The sequence below is a fragment of the Triticum aestivum genome, chromosome 7B, assembly GCF_018294505.1.
Source record: "Triticum aestivum cultivar Chinese Spring chromosome 7B, IWGSC CS RefSeq v2.1, whole genome shotgun sequence".
In the NCBI taxonomy this organism is placed as follows: Eukaryota; Viridiplantae; Streptophyta; class Magnoliopsida; order Poales; family Poaceae; genus Triticum; species Triticum aestivum.
In genome coordinates, this window is record NC_057813.1 from 746,968,383 (window position 1) to 746,977,390 (window position 9,008).

At 41.8% G+C, this 9,008-nt stretch overlaps 1 pseudogene; it reads right to left on the bottom strand.

The window, feature by feature from the left end:
• Positions 1-273: 273 nt before the first annotated feature.
• Positions 274-6,397, bottom strand: LOC123158741 (probable serine/threonine-protein kinase PBL7; annotated as a pseudogene).
• Positions 6,398-9,008: the final 2,611 nt, after the last annotated feature.

Here is a 9,008-nt window from a genome sequence, read left to right on the forward strand (position 1 = left end):
AGAACCCACATGTCAACAGGAAGATTAAAAAGCGTCATGGAAGTATCCTCACCACTTATGACAAGCCAGGGTCACAGGAATATTTGCACCTACTCTAGCTATATCTATCTATCTATCTATCTATCTATCTATCTATCTATCTATCTATCTATCTATCTAGTTTATACAAAAAAAAAATTCCCTCTCCAACACGAGAATGGGAGTGGAGCATGTTCCCGATCACACTGCTAGTTCCTCATATGTGTCTTCCCTGGGTTGGTCAACTTGAGCTGCTTACTGCATTCTTCTCGACTCTGAGATGCAAGTGAGAGCGACAGCCACGTCTATCATCTCATGTCTCAGACTGGCTGTTGTATTCAGGCACATTCGAGCAACATTAAGGACAATGATCAATGATGTCACGTTGTACTGATTGCCAAGCGCTGAATCTATCAACATTGCAAAATTCCTTCTGTCAATCAAAGGGATGACATGAAATTACACAACAAAAAATGTCACCACAATTAATCTTCATCGAAGAAACTTTTCAACAAATCTGTGTTAATCAAATGGTTAAAAACTACCGAAAAAGTAAGTAAAATTTAAGCTTATAATGCTTCTTCCTGCCAGTTTTCAGAAGCAAATAGAAATCAGAAATCCCCACAAGATCCCCTTGATACAGACTTATAGCATTGGGGAGAAGCAAATACTAGTTCTTCAAAAGAAAAAGGAAACACAGGAAGTGATGCTTACCCATTCAGCAAGGGTACACTCAGCTAGGCTGTGACCTAAAGCCTTTCTTCCTGTGATAAACTCCAGTATGACAACACCAAAGCTGTAAAACATTTGACTTGATAGTCAACTGACCGCTCTCAAGATACTCCGGTGCACAATACCCAGGTGTACCCATCACTTTGCTTGGAACACGAGGCAAGCCAAAGTCAGATACACTACTAGGGAAAACCTTATACATAGAGGCTTATCAGTAGTGCTGGTTATAAAGAGGCGCTACTGATATTTAATAGTGGCGCGTGGTTACAAAGGGCGCTACTCCTACCTTCATAGCAGTAGCACAACAACACTAAAACGCACTATGAGTATTATGGCCACACCGTTGCCGACAGGCTAGGTATAGTAGTAGCACCACTCGAAGTCACACGCTACTGCTAAGAGAATAGTAGTAGCGCGTTTTTAGGGGACCGCGCTACAACTAAGTTTGTATTGTGCCACATGGCGGGCCCCATTTAGCAGTACCGCGCCTGGCAGGAACTCTCTACGGCTACGTTTTTAGCAGCATCGTGTTTTCCCTGCCCTCGCTGCTGCTAAGGCGCAGTAGCCACCTTTCCTACCCCCTCCCCCCTCCTCTCTTCCTTCACTTTCCCGTAGCTCCCACCTCCTGTCTCCCTCACTTTGCTTCTTCCTCACTGATACGTCTCCAACGTATCTACTTTTCCTAACACTTCTCCTCTTGTTTTGGACTCTAATTTGCATGATTTGAATGAAACTAACCCCGGACTGATGCTATTTTCAGCAGAACTACCATGGTATTGTTTTTGTGCAGAAATAAAAGTTATCAGAATGGAACGAAACTTTGCGAGGATTTTTATACAATAAAAGAGAATTTCTCGAGCCAAGAGTCACCTGAGGGGGGCACTTGGGTGGGCACAACCCACCAGGGCCCGCCTGTCCCGCTAGGCACGCCCAGGTGGGTTGTCCCCACCTGGTGGCCCCGCAGACCCTGAAACCGACGCTATAAAATCCTATTTTTCCAAAAAAAATCAGGGAGAAAGAATTATCGTGATCCACGAGACGGAGCCGCTGTCACCTCCTGTTCTTCATCGGCAGGCCAAATCTGGAGTCCGTTTGGGGCTCCAGTGAGGGGGATCTTCATTCTTCGTCATCACCAACCCTTCTCGCCAATTCCATGATGCTCCCTACCGGGAGTGAGTAATTCCTTCGTAGGTCGCTGGTCGGTGAGGAGTTGGATGAGATTCATCATGTAATCTAGTTAGTTTTGTTAGGGCCTGATCCCTAGTATCCATTATGTTCTGAGATTGATGTTGCTATGACTTTGCGATGCTTAATGCTTGTCACTTTGGGCACGGGTGCCATGATTTCATATCTGAACTGTTTATGTTATCACCATTATATCCATGTTCTAGATCCGATCATGCAAGTTATAGTCAACTACGTGTTATGATCCGGCAACCCCGGAGTGACAATAGTCGGGACCACTCCCGATGATGACTGTAGTTTGAGGAATTCATGTATTCACCAAGTGTTAATGCTTTGTTCTGGTTCTCTATTAAAATGAGGCCTTAATATCCATTAGTTTCCAATTGGACCCCGCTGCCACACGAGGGTAGGACAAAAGATGTCATGCAAGTTCTTTCTATAAGCACGCATGACTATTTACGTAATACATGCCTACATTATATTTTATGAACTAGAGCTAGTGTCGTATCGCCCTAGGTTATGACTGTCACATGATGAATATCATCCAACAAATAACCGATCCAATGCCTATGAATTTATCTTATATTGTTCTTGCTAAGTTACTACTGCTATCATTACTGCTGCACTTGTTACAAAACTACTGCTATCACCGTTACCATTACCATTGCTGCTGTCACTATTATCCAAACTATCATATTACTCTGCTACTAATCACGTTGCTGCAGATAACTAATCTTCAGGTGTGGTTGAATTGACAACTCAGCTCCTAATACCTTCGAATATTCTTTGGCTCCCTTGTGTCAAATATATAAATTTGGGTTGAATACTCTACCCTCGAAAACTATTGTGATCCCCTATACTTGTGGGTTATCACTCACTACTCCCCCCATTACTCTCTTTCTCTTTCTTTAATGCTCCTAGCTAACTACACCACCTTCATTAATTAATGCCACTCGTTTCTCTTTTCCCTCACTTTTCCTCCCCCTCCACTAGTTAGAGACATCTGCTTCCCCAACTAGCTAGGTAGAAAAACCCATTTAATGAAGTGACATATGTACCTCCCTAACTAGGTCTAGCCATGTCAAGAAGTAACCTTTGTCCACTTTTGATAACTCCCTAGGTGTATGTGGCGACACCGATCGGCTTCATCACCGTGCTCGATCTCTATGTCAAGATAGGTGATTAAAAAGGTGTGCTTTTGTAAGAATGGAAATATGTGTTTGTGTTTGTGTGTGTGTGTGTGTGTGTGTGTGTGTGTCACTAGTAGAAAACATGACTTTGGTCCAAGCTCGATCTACACATTAGTCACGGTTGCATTATGAATCGGGACTAATGTGAGTCTTGTTGACGATGTATAATCTTCATTGAGTCTTTTTGACGATGTAGTTGCAAGTATTCGCGACATGTCATAACTTGTATCGCTATTTCGAGATGATGACGAGAGACATCATTTTGTGTTCGATGATGATTATATATGATGATGACATGATTTGATGAGACTATTTGTATTTTGTATGTGTATGATATGATTAGATGTGTATGTGTATGATATGCTAGGGACTATTGTATAAAACCTGTACAAATACAAAAGAAAATATGCAGCAGAAAAAAAATTCAGAAACTAATAACAGTAGCACGGGGTATGATTTTAGCAGCAGCGAGAGCTTAGCAGTAGCGCTCTTTAAAAAGGGACACTACAGCTATTAGCAACAACACGTTCTTGTAACACATGCTACTGCTACCTCTAGATAGCAGTAGCGCGGGCCAACACGCGCTACTGCTAAAAGTTAGCTGTAGCGTCGTAGCAATAGCGCGGCCACCCGTGCTACTGCTAGGCATTTGACCCGGCTACTACTAGGCTTTTTCCTAGTAGTGATAGCTTTGGATGATATCCCTCGGCAAGTAAAATGTTAGCGCATTTCACATCGCAGTTTATGACAGGAGGGTTGCAGTTAACATGCAAATGCTTTAGGTCTTCAGCTGCCCCTACAAGTATCTTCATCCTTGCATTCCAGTCAGGAGGCTTCTTATCAAGGGGAAAGATCTAGATAAAAAAAGAAACCAAATTCTGGTGAAAACAAGTTTCTACTCATTCAGCAACAACGTAATGAAGCGGAGAAAAAGAACTATATCTATATATAAGGAAGTTCAGCACCATACCGAAAATGTGAGTTCCGAGTGAACCTAGAGGCATGTGTTCATAAATTAAAAGCTTCTGATCATCATCAGCACAAAAGCCAACAATCTTGACAAGATTCGGGCGATGCATCCTGCTCAACACCATAACTTTTGTGCAGAACTCTCTGTTCCCTTGCAATCCATGGGGGTTGAGCATCTTAATAGCCACCTGTTAGAACAACATACAAGGGAATCATATATTACACCATCGTCATCTCGAAAGCCTTACTTCTCATAGCAAAATAACCTCAGTAAGCCATGGCATGGATGGTCGACCACATTAAAACATGCGAACTAAAATGCTATGGCAATCTGTTCTTTGACTCAGCACATTAGTTTAACTTTTCGTCACACAGTCGTTCATATGACTGACATTTAGCAAGAAAATATCTTCCTAGTTTAATACATTCGCTTTATCACTGCAAACATGCATGATTATACCGGTAGCACTACCCCCTATAGAATAGTGAAAGTCGCTACATTCAAAACAGGTGTTACACAATGAATTTATAAGCTAGAGATTTAAGCCCTAAAACAAGATTGCCACACAATTCGTTGAATGGAAATTCAGACATATAGCTTGAGGCATAATTGTTGGTAATTTTTGTGGAGCTATACTCCTCTAAGGTCACCCTTGTCTCACTGATGACATGATGTCTGCTATCACCAATCAAGGGCTGTCATCCTTTGGTTGGCCTGCTACTGTACTACAACTAGTAGTCATATTGATACTGGAACTATCACTGATCTCTGTGAATCGTATCGATCATACATCTTGGAAATACTATAGGTAAAAGGTTTGATTGCAATGGCAAGCGTTGAGCATAATCCCGTTTTTTCCATTGGTTAACATCTGGATTTCTCATACAGCTGTGTGTCATATACTCTTAAACAAATATGTCTATCCTAGAATCCCAATCATTGAACATGACTGCTAAAGCATCGAACATGACTGCAATCATTGAACTGCTCATAGATCAACACATGAACCAACCTCTTCGCTATCCAGCACACCTTTATAAACCTTTGCGAACCGACCCTCTCCCAGGAAGTTATCTCGTGGGAAGCCCGATGTCGCCGCGTTCATCTGCTCGTAGGTGAATGCTAGGTGATTGGTATGCACACCAAGGCTTGAGATGCTCACTAAGCTTCACATATCTGCAGAAATAAAAGAACCAGTGAAAAGCTTAAACGAATGCATTATCCCAGAATGACACTTTTTATGGGAAATTATCAATTAACGAAACGGAACAGAAAAATTCCAAGTATGCAACAAACAATAACTATATGATCATCACTCTGTAACAAACAAAGCAGGGAAGACTGAAACACCAACAGTCCCGATCTGCTGGTAGCCTCTTCTTCTTCTGCAGCAGAACGATGTCGTCCTAGTCAACATGCACTCTTCTTGTACAAACAACCTCCGAAGACTTGAATATTTTCTGAGGCAAGAAATCCTCCCCTACAAGCGGAAAGTGGGCTAACTCCAGAATAAGAAACCGTCTGGCGTGGCCGAGTGGATGTATGGAGGAGGTCAAGGCGTCACCCTGGCCGAGAAGAGGCACGGAGGAGGTCGAGGCGGCGCCCTGGTCGAGAGGAGGCGTGAAGGAGGTGGAGGCCCCCTAGGCGGAGAGGAGCTGCAGGGGAGGGAACCTGCTGAGCCGGATTGGAGATCACGAGTCGGAAGGTAGTGCGGGGGATAGGGGCCGAATAGGCAGGGTCAAGGATCCTCCTCTTCTTTCTTGATGACGCGCAGACGGGTTTTGATTTGGGCTTGGCCTTGTCGCCACGGGGCCTCGGATATATTTTGGATATCGCCATGTCGTTTCCGCCGTCGAGTTTGCCCTCTTCACCGTTAAGGCTGAGTTCCTGGATTATGTACCTTTGCCGAATTTCCTCTCCCCGCGTTCCCAACACAGTGAAGGAGAACACATATCGACTTCCCTCGGGGACGAGCGGCAGCGGGCATCACTCAGATTTCCAGGTGCCTCAGGGGACACCTCTTTTCTTCCTCGAGTGGGTTACTGTCTTGGGACGGACCGCCAGGCTCCCGTCCGCCGCGGTTGCAGAGGGGTATGTCGCCAGACGTTTTTTGCGGATGGTAGTTGTAGACGTTGACATTGAAGAGGAAGTAGCGGGGGAGCATCAACGGGGCGAGACCCCACACCCCGAGGAGCTCCAGGTGTCCGGCGTCCATCGCCGGGGGCCGCAGTTGCCCTGGAGGTGGGAGCGGCAGGGGGCCTAGAGCTGTAGGCACCTGTCTCTCTTCGTCGCTTTCCTCCATGCCTTGATCGGCTCGGGTTGGTTTGGGAATTGGTTGTTGTGGCTTTGGGCGGTGGAGGTGGGTATTTGAAAGAGATATTGGCAATTCCTATCCGACTACACTGTAGGGTATGCAGATAGTACCAGATGACAGTGTCATCGCTAGCGGTGGCCCTTTCGCTCTGGGCAGTGAGGATGTTGGGGTAGTCGTCATACATGATTCATCCAGGAGTCTCCCTCGTCACTTCTCCTCTGCTATGTTAATTTTCGTGTATGCCCCTCTCCCCCATCGAAGTGAATTAGATATTTATACCAATTTTTCTTACTTATTTTTAGTCATGAGGTTGTGTTATAATAAGTAATTAGATCATTAAGAGTGTTTTTATGTTCGAGCTGGAATGTCTATTTTTGTATTTTTTGCATGTGAACTATATTTGTAATGAAATTTACATTTATATACTTTTTATTTCAGTACATTGCGTCTTAAATTGTAAGAAAATAAGAAGCACAAAACTGCATATATTTTGAATTTTTTGGGAACATAGTTTATATGTCTCTGTGTTTATCCTTAGATATATCTCGGTCAGAATCTTTAAAGAATATGGTCTTATAAATATCTTGGTAAAACTTTCTAGTTTATAATTAGTTATTCATAATAAAAGATTTAGAATATTTATGAGGAGCTTGTCACCGGTTCCTACATGTGCTGCTTTATCTTGTTTTCTAGGTCACGTGTTTCACATGTTATATCGGTTTCATAATTCATTTATACATGTATGCAATCTATATTTGGCCCTGAAATAGAATCACTCGTGCCTTGTGTAATCTATCCATGTATGCAGTCTATATCATAGCCAGTGTGTGACCTGTGCTAAGATAGCCTTTAGTGGAATCTATATACATAGGAGAGAAACCTTATGAGGACACATTTTTAGCTATAATAAACATGTATGTGCATTGCAACGGAAGAAAAAGCTTGCATGCTCCTAATACAATAAACACGTTTCAAAACCCTTCCACATGTCCATGTTATCTATTTGAACATAGCGCCTCATCCGTGTTGTTGCTAATCGTCCTTATTGCCTTCATCACCATGGTCGATGTGTCCACCTGACTGCATGCCTCCGAACATGTTCAATCCCAAAATGATGCTCTCAGCCAAAGCACACACAACTGCCATTAAACCATGCCATTGCAAGTCAGCGTCTATTTGTTTTATCCACTACTAGCACAAATGCCCATGCGTTGCACCGGATGAAAAATTAAATACAACCTGCACCATGTGTCATTATGCAACACTTTTTTCTAATTTTTGCAATCCCAGAAATAAGGTTACAGTGAGTATTTCTTTTTGGACCATGAAATTTGGACGTGCCCTAGTAACGTTTGTCATGACCTATTTCAACTCCGCACTTTCATTTTATCCCGGTGAGAGCGAAATATCTTCTCCTTTAAGTAATAAATATTTTTTCAATATTTCACTCACATATATTTTAATTACTATATATAATAATAATTTATTTGTGATAACATTCAGCATGCATCTATAAAGATACTAAGCTCCCACGATTTGAAGCGCTCTGGTGCTTTGGGGTTTGTGGGGTCGTTGTGGGATCTGCATGTAAGGTTGTCTTTTGCTTAGTTTTATTTCCCCTTCTCACTTTATTTTCTTACATGTTTTAATTATGAGCGCTTATTAAATTTTACGAACATTAAAAAGAAATAATAATAATAATAATTTATATCTTTAGCTTCATTAGTATTTATTACATTCATGAGTATTTTGAAGTTCACGGATATTTTTAAAGTTTGCGAACATTTTTTAAATTTGAAACTTGTTTAATTTGCAAATGTTTTTTAATCCATGAATATATTTTAAACTCATAAATATTTTCTACAATTCATGGTTTTGTAAAATTCACATATATTTTGAAAAATCCTTGAACATATTTTAATTAAGCTAACATATTTATATTTAAAAAATAGTCCATTTTTCTGAGCGAGCAGTGGGGCGAGCAGAAAAAAGCTAACCGACTAAGAGGAATAGGGAGTCAAACAAGCGAGCGAGAGCTTGTGAGCCGATCCATGTGAGTATTATAGCAACAATTCCATGATTTTAACGTGGATAGGACCTCTCGAGAGGCTCAAACGACCACCGCCAACTGGCACCGAGACCGACACGTGTAAAGACACCACAACGACACACCAAAAAACTTCATTCTCCTCTAGGAAATATTGTCTTCAACAAAAACCCGACACGACATACAAATGAAAAAACACCTTCATAATGTAATTAAAACACAAGACAACATTGATAAAATCCAAACAAAACAGCCGACCATGACACTCTACTAGATATAAAAGAATTAATCCCACAAGTGAAGAATGGCGCGACGAAGCACGCGTTAGCCTCTAGTATTAAACTATGTCAGTAAGACAAACAACAGCTAAGGAATCATTATCCGAGCTCACCCGAATAATTTCTTTATAATAATGGTAGCACACAGAGCAACATCTAGCTGCTTCTAGTCAATGCAGCACAACATCTTTTCGATAAAGGATGGATTTTATTGACTCAAAATGAAACATTAAGAGGATACAAACACAATGAGTACACATCCGACCTCTGCATA